The following is a 14,310-nucleotide window of genomic DNA, read 5'->3' on the forward strand; positions in this document are numbered from 1 at the left end:
CTCTTGAACTCCTGGGCTCAAGTGATCCTCCCACCTCAGCCTCCCAAAGTGCTAGGATTACAGACATGAGCCACCACGCCTGGCCTAAATGAGGTAATTCTGAAAAGTGACAGTACGACAAAAGAAATAAACAAGCCATGAGCTCCAGTGTGAGTGAGAGGGACTACTCCAGACAGGTGATCAGGGAAGGCACCTCTGAGGAAGTGACATTTGACCTGAGAGCATTCCAGGCAGAGGGAACAGCATATGCAAAGGCCCTGTGGTAGGTAAAGTTGCCCTGTTGAGCCAGCACTACCATGAGCATAGGGAGCAGTGGTATATGGTAAAACTGAAGAACTGGAACAGGACAGATCATGAGGGTCCATAGGCCACAGTAAAGAGTTCAAATTTTATCATAAGTATAACTGGAAACTGTTGATGATTTAAAAGCAGAGGGCACATGATTTTATTTACCTTTCCAAGAGATCAGGGACTGAACAGTTAGAGGCAAGAGCGGAAATGGAGATGTAAAATCAGGGGCAGAGTAGTGTGATGGTTGCTTTTATGTGCTGACCTGGCTATTCTATAGAGTGAATTAATCAAACACCGATCTAGGTGTTGCTGTGAAGGAGTTTTGTGGATAAGTTTGACATCTACAATGAATTGACTTTAAACAAAAAAGATTACCCGCAGTAATGTGGGTGGACCTCATTCAATTGGTTGAAGGCCCTAAGAGGAAAACCTGATTTTCCCAGTGAAGTTCAGCCTCCAGACTACAGCATCAACTCTTGCCTGAGTTTCCAGCCTGCTGACCTGCCCTAGAGATTTCAGACTTGCCAATCACCACAATCATGTGAGCCAATTTCTTAAATCATTCTAGACAAATAGATGGAGAGAGAGAGATGGATGGAGATATAGTAGAAAGACAGATATATAGATATATAGTTTATTGGTCAATTTCTCTAGAGAAGCCTGACTAATGTAAGTAATTAACCCCTCAGGGATGCAGTGAAGACTAGAGAAGATGTTTGTGCAAGTGGTTAGGGTATGTGTTGCCTGCCCCACTCACAGTGGATACTCAGTTACCGGCATTCCTCTCCCTCCCTTCTGTAAGGCTCTGCTGAGTTTCTGGACGCAGAATCTCCAGGTCTTCCCTCACTTGAGAAAAAAACACACTGAATCCAATGTGTGTGAGTGGGTAGTACAAAAAGACTTTCTTTGACAGGTCGGGTGGACGCTGACACAGCTGCTCCATGAAATGTTCTACAGCCATTCAAGCAAGGAAGGGCACCTTCCCCTAGGTCTTCCCTGACCCAGCTCCCTGTCACCTCTACACCCCCTCCTTTGTTTACTTATAGGACTTACTACCTTCTAACATGCTATATATCCTACTTTTTTTTTTTTTTTTTTTTTTGAGACAGAGTTTTGCTCTTGTTTCCTAGGCCGGAGTGCAATGGTACGATCTCAGCTCACCACAACCTCCGCCTCCCGGGTTCAAGCGATTCTCCTGCCTCAGCCTCCCAAGTGGCTGGGATTACAGGCACGTGCCACCACACCTGGTTAATACTGTATTTTTAGTAGAGACCGGGTTTCTCCATTTTGGTCAGGCTAGTCTCAAACTCCCGACTTCATGAGATCTGCCCACCTTGGCCTCCCAAAGTGCTGATCCACCTGTGCTGATTACAGGCGTGATCCACCATGCCTGGCCTTATATATTCTACTTATTCATTGTGTTTATTGTCTGTCTTCATTTCCTACACAATCAGCTGTGTGAGGGCAAGGGGCTACATGTGTTCCATTCACTGTAGCCTCCTTAGCACTTAGAATAACGACTAATGTAGAATCAGTCAGTGTTCAATAAGCATTTACTGAATAAAAAGCATGAAAGAATGCATAATGAAGATTATGATGTGACCTGAGAACATGTTTATAAAATATAACTTTGAGTGAAGAAAGCGAAACATAAAATACATGTACCAGGATTCTCACCACATATTTAGCAAACAAATACGGCATTCACTGGATGTCCTGCTAGACACTGGGGATAGAAAGTTGAATGACACTGAGTTTCTTGTTTGAAAGAGTTCATGGTCTGGAGAGAAGACAAGACTGTAAAACTATGCAGAGAGAGTTTATGAAGTGCCGCAGGACCCATGAAGCTGCAACTCTAAGAAAAGCAGCTCTCAATTAACAAGGCTCACACTGACCAGGCGCCCTGCTCATCTCTGCACATACGTAATCTCAGGTAATAGTCACGATGGCCCCAGGTAAGTGTTAGTCTTACCCCATTTAGACATAAGCCAAGGCACGGCAAGGTCAAGGAACTAATTTGTGTAGGGTCTCACACCCGATCCAGGCAGAGGTGGAATCAGAACCCACGCGGACCCACCTGCAGAGCCTGTGTGCTTAAGCACTGTGCCGCGTGCTTCTCGGCTTGTGCATACAGAGATCTGAAACTCAAGCATGGGATGAACCGAAGTTTGATGGGTCAGCAAAGGAATTACAATATTCAAAGGGAATACACTAAAAATCTAGCAGGGAGATTTCTGGGGAGTAGCATTGACTATACACTTATACTTTTTCGTACTTTTCAAATTCATTTGATTACATATTTCTTTTATCATTAAAAACAACATGGGGGTCAGGCACGGTGGCTCACGCCTGTAATCCCAGCACTTTGGGAGGCTGAGGCAGGCAGATCATGAGGTCAAGACATGGAGACCATCCTGGCTAACATGGTCTCTACTAAATCTGTCTCTACTGAAAATACAAAAATTAGCTGGGCGTGGGGGCATGTGCCTGTAATCCCAGCTACTCGGGAGGCTGAGGCAGGAGAATCGCTTGAATCAGGGAGTCAGAGGTTGCAGTGAGCCGAGATAGCGCCGCTGCACTCCAGCCTGGCTACGGAGTGAGGCTCTGGGAGAAAAAAAAAAAAGAGAGGGAGAATGAAAAAAAAACATGGCTAATATCATCTGGAACTTAAAGTTTTAATTAAAGAGTTAATTTAAACAAACCAACAAAAAATATGGTTCTCACCGGATTATCTGTTCTGCCCTGATGAAAACTTCCCTTTGTGATACATTCAGCAAGATCTTTCCTCAGCTCCCTGAACTTTTGCTAGGCTCAGAAATGCCCCCCACCTTTGCTGACTTAAGCATTGTTTTGTCTTTGCTGTTCCCTGAATGGTCAAAGTCCATATTAAAATGCAAGGGTTTTGCAACTTTTGTTGATGCAAGCCTAGCAAGAATTCCCAAGCATTTGTTTTCTCAATTAAACAGAAATGTCATTTTAGCTTTATGGAAGCTGTTTCTGAACCGAAGTTTGATGGGTCAGCAAAGGAATTACAATATTCAAAGGGAATACACTAAAAATCTAGCAGGGAGATTTAGCAGGGAGCTGTATTTGAAACAATGACTGGAAATCATATAAACGCTTGCTTCCCACTTTTAATTCCCTCTCATTTTTCTTCCTTCATCCATCTGCTGTTTCCACTTTTTCAAATTTAGTTGCACTAGCTCGGATGTCACCACCTCTATGAACATCTCCTCACCCCAGTTAGTCAGGAATGGAAATTCAACTCACAAGAGCTTAAGATTTTAAAAAGAAGGAAAAAAGACAAGCAAGGGAAAAGAAAAGAGTTGGGGTGGGGGTGGGGTCTATTGACTCCCATAGCTGGAAGCCCAGGAGGCAGACCAGGAGGAAGATCTAGCCTCAGGCTTGGCTGAGTCCAGAGCCTGACATGATGCCATCTGACCTCTGTCCCTCTCACATCTTTTAGCCTGGCTTCCCTTCCACAGCTCCAGCGGCCCTCAATCCACATTCTCTTAGATCGGTTGTCCCAATATATGTGTGTGGTGGGGAAGGGAGGCAGGGAGGAGAGGTTACTTCTCTTCCCCAGCACCTACATATAAATTCAGGGTGGAATTCTGTTTGGCCCAGTTTGGGCCAAGTACCCATGACTGTGGCAGACAGGAGAAGATCAAGTACCATGATTGATAATTGGACAAGATCCAGTGAAATGCGGGAGGGGAATTCCCCCAAGAGAAATTGAGATGCTGGAAAGACAAAAACTACACATGACGGAATTTTTGAATAAAAAAAAAAAAATCCACAATTCTCCACCAGTCTATATATCTACACCTGCTTGCCATGTTGCTTGGCAGTTTCTCTCATCAAAAGATAAAGTCTATTTCACCCTGAATAGGGGCTGGCCTTGTTGACCTGCTTTGACCAATAGGATGCCTTGGAAATGAAGGTTTGCCATTTTCAAGCCTTGGCCTCAAGAGGCCTTAAGTTCATCTACTCTCTCCTTTCTCTGCCTTTGCTATGTGAACATGTCCAGGCCAGCCTGCTGGAGGAATGAGACGTGGAGCAGAGCCATCCCGACCCAGTAATCCTGGCTGAGGCCCCAGACACATATGAGAGCTCTGCCAAGATCAGCAATGCCACTGATGGCCCAAAGGTGACCACAGACACGTGAGCAAGCTCTGCAGAGCCCAGCTCAGGTCAGCAGAACCTCCCAGCCAACCCATACACTCAGGAACAAAACTAAATGTTTACTGTTGCATAGTCCCAAGGTTTTGTGGTTGTCATATAGCATTACTGTGGCAACAGACAACTGATACATTTGTATCTACTAAACCTCTTCCACATGCCCATTCTGCAGGCAACTAGTCAATCCCTTCTCAGGACACTTAGTTATACAATATATTCCACACTATACTGTTGCAAGTTTCCTATTGAATTGTTACCATTTATTTTAAGCAAGTATTTACATGTCTATCTCCTTGCTCATAAGTTCTTTGGAGAGACAGGTTTTGGTTTTTTCTTTTGTAAATTTGTAAATAATTGTTAGTTTTCTTTTGTGTGTGAGAGAGAGAAACAGGGTCTCACTCTATCACCTAGGTTGGAGTGCAGTGGCACAATCGCAGCTTACTGCAACCTCCACATCCCAGGCTCCAGCAATCCTCCTACCTTAGCCTCCTGAGTAGCTGGGACCACACGCCACCATGCCCAGCTAATTTTTTGTATTTCTGGTAGAGATGGGGTTTTACCATGTTGTCCAGGCTTAAACTTCTGAGCTCAGGTGATCCACCCACTTCGGCCTCCCAAAGTGCTAAGATTATAGGCATGAGCCACAGTGCCCAGCCAAGAAGGGGCGATCTTTTGTATATCTTTTTGAGCCCAGCACTTGGCACAGGGTATGGTACAGAGAAAAAGCTAGTTAAATATTCACAGGAATTTGGAGGATGAGGAATACCACTCAAACTATCTGTGACATATTGCTTAAGTTTTAGAAGTTTTGTTTTTCACATTTGGATCGTTAATCCACCTGGAGTTTAGTTTCATGCATTATACAAGTCGGGATTTGGCTATCCCAGTACTGTTTAACGAATATCCAACCTTTTTCCCCTGACCTGCGATGCCAAATCACAGCAGGTTTCTACATGTGCAGGTTTCCACATGGCTGGCAACTCTGTTTGGCTCCATGAAGCTTCGCTGACCCCGGAGCAAACACACCACCTTTCTTATTTACCATTGTTTTATAACAAGTTTTGTATCTGTAGGACAAGTCACTCAGCCTTGCTCTTTTCTTCAAAGCTTGCTTGGCTATTTCTGGCTCTTTATTTTTTTCATATGCATTTTGCAGTCCGCTTGTGCAGTTATAACACACACTCCACCATGCACACTAGTGTTGTCAAAAAATTTTTTTGAATTGTCATAGGTCATTTGGGAGAGAATTTACATCTTTAAAAATGGAATCTTCCTATGAAATTTATGATGTAATTCACCATTTATTAGATTTCATTTGCCCTTTAAATATGCCCAGGTTACCCACCTGGTCCAAAACACCATGATTCCTCTCCTGGATAACCTCAGCATCTCGCTAAACAGCCTCTCTGCCTGCACATCCCCTCCCACACAGTCTGTTTTCCATAAAGAAGACGGGGTGGTGGTGGTGGCGGCGGTATTTTTTAAGACGTAAATCAGGTCGTGGCACTAAAGTCCTAAAATCGCCTTATAGCGCCAGTCTTGCCAAGCTCCACACTTCAATTGGGTAAATGAGTGCGTGAATGGACGCTGGCTATGCCAGGCCCCGGGAATAAAGAAATGATAAAGAGGCAGTTCCTTAAGGGAAACCCAAATGGAAAACAGTGGCCCCGGCCCGCGCAGAGCCCCACACCACGGTGAGGATGGGCTTGGAGTTCTCCCGGAGCCGGGGCGCGGTCGCTAAGCCTGAAGCGGAGTCGCGCGCGCGGGGCGGGGCCTGGACCGGGAGGGCGGGTCCCTGAGCCTCGTAGCTCCGGGGCGCGGACGCGCGCTCGCAGGCCCGCACGAGGACGCGCTCCGGGGACGCGCGAGGACACCGTGGCGGGAGAAGCGCTTCCGGTGGCGGCAAAGGCTGCACTGAGCGGGACCTGCGAGCTGCGCACGCTGCGGCCCGGGGGGAGCGGTGAGTCGCGGGAGGCAGGCAGAGCCAGGTGGGTGGGAAACGCGCAGGGGGCCCGGCGGAGGCGCGCAGGCTCGGGCAGGCTTGGGCCGTGCACCTGCGGGCCGGCTGCCGGGAGACCCCGGGCTGGGAGGTCGGAAGCCCCTTCGCGGGCCGGGGATGCCTCGGGCCGGGGGGTCCCTGCACCTGGGGATCCCTGCCATCCTGCTGCCGGACAGCACCCCGCTTCCAGCATCCCGAGGCCCAGCATCCCGTGGGCCTCCTCTCCGGTGGGGAGAGCCCTCCGCCGCGTCCCCGCGCGCCTGGCCGCGCTGTCTTCGGCGCCTGCGTGGCGAACTCGCCGTGGGGACACCAAGATGGCTGCGTCCCGGACAGCGGCAGCCAGGTGGCCCGGTGCCTGACCCCGCGCTCCGCGCTCTCAGCTTTGCTTCCTGGTGCTGGGGTCGGAGGGGAGACCACCTGGTTCCTGTCCTGGAGCTCGCAATCCAGTAGGGAGGTGATGTGCAAGGAAGTAGATTCTTGGAATAGTAGTTGCTTTTCTCCTGAACTTTCACATCTGTCACAGGTCTCTAACCTGCCCAGAATGACAATAAACAGTCTACTAAGTGCGTGCCAGGTGACTTAGGTCCATGTAGTTTTACACTCTTCCAGCCCTGCGAGGTACTGGGTTCCAGATGAGAAAACTGGGGCTGAGAGAAGTTGAGTGCCCAAGGTCGCACAGCTGGCCATCCATAGTCCAAGGCCATCTGAGTCTCAGTCGTAAATGCTGCGTTCTCAAAGATGCTTTTCCTTGGCTATGCTGCCTAAAATTGCACCCCCATTCCCACACACACCGTTTGTAACACAAACTCTGGATTTTTTCTTTAGTGTCTTTTGTCACTAGTTGAAATTAAAGGTGGTTGTTTCCTTCTCCTCATGTGAACAGGGCCTATTTTGTCTTGCTCAGCCTTTCTATCCCCTGCACGTAACAATTGCCTGCACCAAGAAGGCCCTCAGTGAATATTTGTTGGCTGCCTGAATGAAAAAGCCTAGCTCTGCTTGACCCCAGAGCTTGGGCACTTAGCTGCTCTGTAGGCAACTCTTTTCTGAGTCCCCATAGCTTTTCCCTTGTGCATTTCTCACAGTCCTAGTCCCTCTTCTGCCTTGACTTATAGATTTTGACTTGGGTGCCTCTGGATTCTCCATTCTTTGTCCATCCCCCGTTTGATCTGCTTCAATGTTCCCGGCATTGTCATAGGTGCCCAAGGAGGATGCAGGTAAATGAGGGGGCTTTGCAGCTCCTACAGCTTCAGACTTGATGTAAAAGATGAGAGGGAACTGTTTGGGAGGATGAATGAGGTGGCTACCAAGAAGTTCGGGAACCTCAAGCAGGTTCTTTCTCTCCTCAGCACTGAGCAGGTGTCTCACTTTCAAAAATACAGTGTTTGGGCCAGGCGCGGTGGCTCACGCCTGTAATCCCAGCGCTTTGGGAGGCCGAGGCGGGCGGATCATGAGGTCAGGAAATCGAGACCATCCTGGCTAACACGGTGAAACCCCGTCTCTACTAAAAATACAAAAAATTAGCCAGGCGTGGTGGCGGGCGCCTGTGGACCCAGGACTCTGGAGGCTGAGGCAGGAGAATGGCATGAGCCCGGTAAGCGGAGCTTGCGGCCAGCCGAGATTGCACCACTGCACTCCAGCCTGGGCGACAAAGCAAGACTCCGTCTCAAAAAAAAGAAAAAAAAAAAAATTCAGTGTTTGGCAGTGAGGAGCTATCAGCTCCCATCTCAGCTCAGTACATATTCAAAGGTTAGATTGAGGCTTTCAGGCCACATGGATGTTCAGAAGAGGGATGATATCTGTGGTTACAGTTGTTAGAGAGGAACCTGTGTGGCAAGGGGTGTCATAATTCAGGATCAGTGAAATGTTTAGCATGTTCTTAATTTTCTGTAAAAGTTTTATGAAATCCCATGGGGATGGCTACAGAAAGGCACCAACTGGCAGGGATATCCCTTCCTGCTCCTCACTTTCTGCAAAGAAAGCTGAGAGGATAGCCAGGGCACAGAGGTCGTAAGAGCAGACCCGTCATCGAACTTTGTTGTTCTGGAAGCCTTACATTGAAGTCAGGCATCTGTATCCTGTTGTGTAGCAGTGGTGAGCTGCATTCGGTTAGAGTAGAAACATGAGTGTGACCAATTTTTCCTTTGTGGTTAAAGGTAAGAAATCAGAAGTAGTGAATCCATTGTTTTAAAAAGGGGGGAACAAAGAGCTGTTGTCCAGAAAGTGAAAAATCATTAAGTTAGACCATGTATCAAACCTGCACTTAATTACACAAAGTTCAAAGTTACTAAGTTTTTCTTTAGCAGCTGTTAATTTGTAAAGTAGTTTTATAGACTTTGGTATATGGCATCCCTGAGTTGATTCTTATAAATGGATGGTAAAACTTCATCCGAATATGTCTAAAATATTACAGTTGGGTAGTGTTTGTCATTTTTTTGCAAGCTGATACCACCATCTCAAATAGAAATCAATAGAATTTGTTTTAACTGGTAATAACATCACCCATCCTAAGATACTGCTTAAGAAACCCACATCCATAGTTGATCTTGAGGACCGGAATATGAGCAGTGGTTGTAATGTTACATCAGTGTTTTTGGTTTTTGTTGTGTTGTTTGTTTGTTTGTTTTTGGGGACGGAGCCTCGCTCTGTTGCCCAGGCTGGAGTGCGGTGGTGCGATCTCTGCTCACTGCAACCTCTGCCTCCCGGGTTTAAGTGATTCTCCTGCCTCAGCCTCCAGAGTAGCTGGTATTACAGGGGCCCACCACCATGGCTGGCTAATTTTTTTGTATTTTTAGTAGAGACGGGGTTTCACCATGTTAGCCAGGATGGTCTCGATCTCCTGACCTCATGATCCACTCACCTCAGCCTCCCAAGGTGCTGGGATTATAGGCGTGAGCCACCGCGCCTGGTAGATGGGTGTTTTAAAGTTAATAGAATAGTGGGATCTGCATGGGGGGGAGGACATGGCAGTGGGAAGGGCAGGAGGCCTTGATTTTCCGTGTATTCCTGATTCTAGGCAGGCCCCACGTCTCCATGCAGAGCTATCCTGGAATAGGGAGGCATATGCAACACAAATCCATTGCTGAATGGAAATACCCTTGGAATGAATCTGATGCTTTGCACAGAATTCAACTCTCTGATCTATAATTCGATCCCCTGTGTGACCACGCCCATAAGAAAGGGATACTATATGCAGATGCCCAGCCCAAACAGAAATCAGGGAATTTGCTTTTTAGGCTCCTTGAGTTAGTGTGATTGTCCTTGTCAGACACATGTTCTCTGGCCTCCAAAGGCTCAGAATTGAGTTTCAGAGTCAGATAGAACTGTGAAGGCTGTGTCATCTTGGGCATGGCACTAAATTTCTCCGAGTGGCTCTAGAAAACAGGGGAAGATAACTTGGAGGGCTGTCATAAGGATTTAGCAATCTAACCATGCATGGAAAGCTTAGTGTCTGGGTGCTCCGTCATGTCACCTGGACAGTGGACAGCAGTGATTGACGGGCTGTCTCACACCTGCCTGGCCCTAGCTAAACAAACTGGGCAATCATACCCTGTCATAACTCTCAAAATACAGTAGTTTTAACCAACAGGCTTCCAGCTTAATAACGTAGTTATCATTGTTAATCTTTAGCCAAGATTAAAGGTCTTTATTACTAATTCCTGATGAAGCACATTCCCTGCTAACTTGTTTTCTACAATATTTTGGAAAATTCTTTTTTCTCGAGTAGTTAAGCATTTTCTTAGCATGCAGCTAAAAATTTGAAATAAAGTTTATCTTGGAGATAAATTCTTTTTCTTACATGTTTCTGATCATCTTCAGGAAGCTCAGGCAGCCATTCCTGGCACCAGGAGCTGCATTTATGCACAGGACTGTGGCCAGTAAGGACAGGAGCTTCCACTCATGGAAAACCAGCTTATTAATAATGATTGCACTTTTGTTTGGCACCTTAATAAAGATTAATAAAAGACTCATACTCTTCAGTTTGCTAATCCTACCAACTCTATGAGCCAACTCTTATCTGTGTTTTATAGATGACAAAATTGAGGCTCGGAGATGTAAAGTAATTCACCCAGTCACATGTCTAGAAAGGAAATAACAGAATCAGGACTGAAATCTAGATTGTATTTGCTTAAGTCCAGTTCTCATTCCATAGGTTATCAGGGAGATTACGCCACAGGGCAGGGGGCCTCCATCAGCAGGGACCAGCCAGAAAAAAACAGCTGTGTGTTGGGTCTTTCCAAACCCAGGACCAAGCCAGTGTTGAGTACATAAGAGGCCTTCAGTGGATACAGAAGGCATAAGTTAATTTTGTTTGTGAATGAATAAATAAAAAGACTTTCAGAAATCTATTGGGATGAGGCTCCATGAAACTATATTTACTCGAAACCTTAGTTAAGAGATTGAATTTAAATGGTTTTTAATTTCTCTATGAGATTATTTCTGTCCCTTTTAAAGGGTGAAATAAGTTTTAAACATATATCATCTGTAAAATAATCTGTTCATTTAAATGCAGTATCATGTCATAATTGTTTACAGTTCCAGATAGCCAACATGATTGTGAGAATGTCTTTATGTGATCAAACCTTAAAGTCATTTTTCTTAGCATAAGTGGCATCAGCCAACCACAGAATTTTTTAAGTCCCACTTTTTTCTCATACCCCACCAAAATTTCTTAATACCATTAAAATCCAAATATTTCTTTAAAATCATTCATGAAAAAGATTCTTAGAATTAACACCTCAATTGGCCAAGCACCAGGAAGCCACATTACAGCTACTGCAATACACGGAGACCGTCTGTCACCAATCATTTCCTTCTAGCACGTCTGTTCTAGGCCCCTTCTCTTCCCTCCACACCCCATTGCATCATTTCTTCAGCTCATGAAAACTGAGCTTGCTGGATGTGAGAAACCTGCCAGTGTGCCGCTGTGTGAACCATCACATTTTGCTGCTGCCTTTCTGCAGTCCTGAAGCCAGCGAGTAACTGCTCAGTAAGCATCTCTTCTACAGCTTCCCTGGGCCCCTCTGTGTCTTTGGCGGGCTGGGGCCTGCTCCCCTGTCTCCTAGCCTCTCTGAGTGCCTGAAGGCACCACCCCAGCGCTTCTGCATAACACTCTCAAAGCCTCAGGTGGACAGGGCAGAGAGAGCACCCTCCCCACTGACTGTCTCCTCACTCTCCCTGGCATCGCTCACTTGCTTCACGTGCCATGAGGGTGATGAACCCACACACTCTGGAACACATTCTTTGGCGTCCTGTGCCGTCTGGCCCTCTGAGGGACATTCTTCATGATCCTTGCCGCATCTGCAATGGGAATGCAAATATCTTATTCTCCAAAACTTTCTTTTGAAACCTCTGTGGTTTCATGATTATTCACACTGTTCCCAGTGTCAATGCAAGGCTGGGCAGTACGACTTCCTCCAGCGCAGTCTGCAGAAATCCGGAGTCGAGAAGCCTCTGTCCTAGCACTGCGCCTATCCTAGGTCATGAAAGACTGTGAGTGATGTTCAAGACACCTCTGTAACAAGATGTCTGATCTTTACCCAGTTTCAACCTTTCAGGCAAGCCTAGGGGCCATAATTTGCCAGATGGATGGCTGCATAAACCAGACCACGGATAAACGAAGGCCATTCCTGCACCTTCACCCCCACCCCAGGACCTCGTTCCCTCCCCACAACAGTGCCCGTGGCAACCCCACCCCACCACCCAGCCCTGCTGACCTGTCAGTACCAGGTGTGTGAAGCACATGCCCTCAGCGCATCTCTGCCTTGCCCGGGGCCAGCAAGTGCGCACTGGAATGCTACGGACCAACCAAGTTGTCCGGCCAGCCCTGACCCCAGCGAGTGGAACGGGGTGCACCCTGGGGATCCCCACGTGGCGGCCAAGGCCTTAGGGATACCAGCATCTCGCTCCCTGAATAGACTCCAGGCACAAAGCGGAGCCAGCCCAGGGCGTGCCTAGGCGCACCCTCCCCAGCCCAGGCCCCGTGCATAAGGAGTGCTCCATGTCAGCATGCTTGGTGGGCCCCATTGATTTTTAGAGATGGGTTTTGCTATGTTGCCCAGTTTGGTCTCCAACCTCCTAGATCCAAGCAGTCCTTCCACCTCCGTCTCCCAAGTCGCTGGGATTACAGGCGCATGCCACCACGCTCAGTGCTGTTGACTTTCATGTGAATAGGAAATAAGTTTTGGTGTTTGTTTTTGGTTTTTTTTAAGTGGGACTCCTGTTTTTTAAAAATGGATCCATTTGTCTGGGGTGCAAGCTACTTCTGTGCTTAAAGGTGGAAGTAAGTTCATGCGTGAAAGAAGTCTTGTCTAATTGAAACACGGCATCATGGTTAATAACAAAATGTTATCTGATCTGAGATCAGCTGTTTTTGTGAGAATGCTAATGTGCCATTCCTGATTAGTCTGCATGTTTTTTGGGTTTTTTTAAATTCTGGGGGCAGAGGAACACAGATCATCAAATCCAGTTGGTAGTTCTTATGCCACTATAGTACAACTTGAAATCCTTTTTAAGTAGAGGAAACAGTGTTGTATTCATTTCCTATTGCTGTTATAACAAATTACTACATATTTAAGTAGCTTAAAACAACACAAATATATTATCTTAGAGTTCTGGAGGTCAGAAGTCTAGAACAAGTGGGCCTTCCTTCTGGAGGCTCTAGGGCAGAGCCCCTTTCCCTGCCCTTTCCAGCTGTTAGGGACTGCAGCTCACAGCCCAGCATCACTCCAACCTCTGCTTGTTCCTACATCTGTTTCTTTGCCTCTGCCTCTTCTGCCTCCTTCTTTCTCTTATAGGGACCCTTGTGATGACATTGGGCCCACCAAATAATCCAGGATCGTCTCTGCATCTCTCAAGATCTTTAATTTAATCATATCAGCAAAGTCCCTGCACCATGTAAGGTGACATATTCATAGTAGTAAGTGTTCAATAAAGAGATATTAAAGATAGCAGCATTTTTTATTAGACCTTCTCACAGCTTTCGGGGATTAGATGGAGACATCTTTGGCGGCCGTTATTCTGCCCATCACAGGTACATGCGGTAGGCGCTTCCACTGCCAGGATTTCGGTGGGTTTGACTGGAGTCTGCAGATAAGCAGCTGGAGTCAAGCACTCCTGCTTCTTCCCTTGCTGGAAAGATGCGGTGGCTTTGAGTGATATCCCAGAATCTTGATTCTTCCGTCTGCAAAATGTGCGTAGGATGTCTGAATCACACTGTTGTTGTGAGAAGTTCTAGATAGAATATTCTCTAATATTGCAAGCTTAGGCCAGCATCTAGCCCAATTCCTTGTATGTAATGGAAATTCTTAAGATGTTAGGGCTCCCCTCTCCATCTCTCTCCTTTTTCCTTGCCTTCTAAGGAAGACATTTTTTCTGAGGCCTCCACAGCATTCTTGATCACTTGTACTGTAGAGTAACTTTAAGGTTATTGTAATATAGAACTTCGTAGTATGAAGGTCAAGTTTTTATTTAAAGGAAAAAAGGGAGGGGCCTCCAAGATATCATTTCTCTACAGACATTAATTGGTGTCATACTTCAAGAAAAATGGCTAGAAGAGAGTGGTGAGTGGAAAGCTGGCCAGTGCCCTGGAGGCTGGTCCTTCTTTGAGCTCTCCCAGACTTGGTTCTGCCGCCAGCATCTGCTATGCAACCTGGGCAAGTTATTTCCCCTCTGGACCTCGGCTTCCACATAATAAGCACATTGGAGAAATCATTTTTAAGACTATCCAGCTCTTATACATGATAATACTTAAATTTTATAGAGTACCCATATTTTTGGCTGGGTGCAGTGACTCACACCTATAATCCCAGCATTTTGGGAAGCCAGGGCGGGCAGATCAC

General features: G+C 46.6%; 1 protein-coding gene across 5 annotated transcripts in view; it reads left to right on the forward strand.

Annotated features, from left to right (window-relative positions):
- The first annotated feature begins 6,205 nt into the window (after positions 1-6,205).
- SFXN1 (sideroflexin 1) overlaps positions 6,206-14,310 on the forward strand; it is a 50,252-nt gene continuing 42,147 nt past the window's right edge. For 2 of the 5 annotated variants that reach the window (XM_009209592.3, XM_003900549.3), the window contains exon 1: positions 6,206-6,433. The gene's annotated coding sequence lies outside the window, so the exon portion shown is untranslated. Of the gene's footprint in view, positions 6,462-14,310 lie in introns of all 5 variants that reach the window. The other 3 variants (XM_009209591.4, XM_009209593.4, XM_009209594.3) reach the window with 3 other exon arrangements.

This window comes from Papio anubis, chromosome 5, assembly GCF_008728515.1.
Source record: "Papio anubis isolate 15944 chromosome 5, Panubis1.0, whole genome shotgun sequence".
Classification (NCBI taxonomy): domain Eukaryota; kingdom Metazoa; phylum Chordata; class Mammalia; order Primates; family Cercopithecidae; genus Papio; species Papio anubis.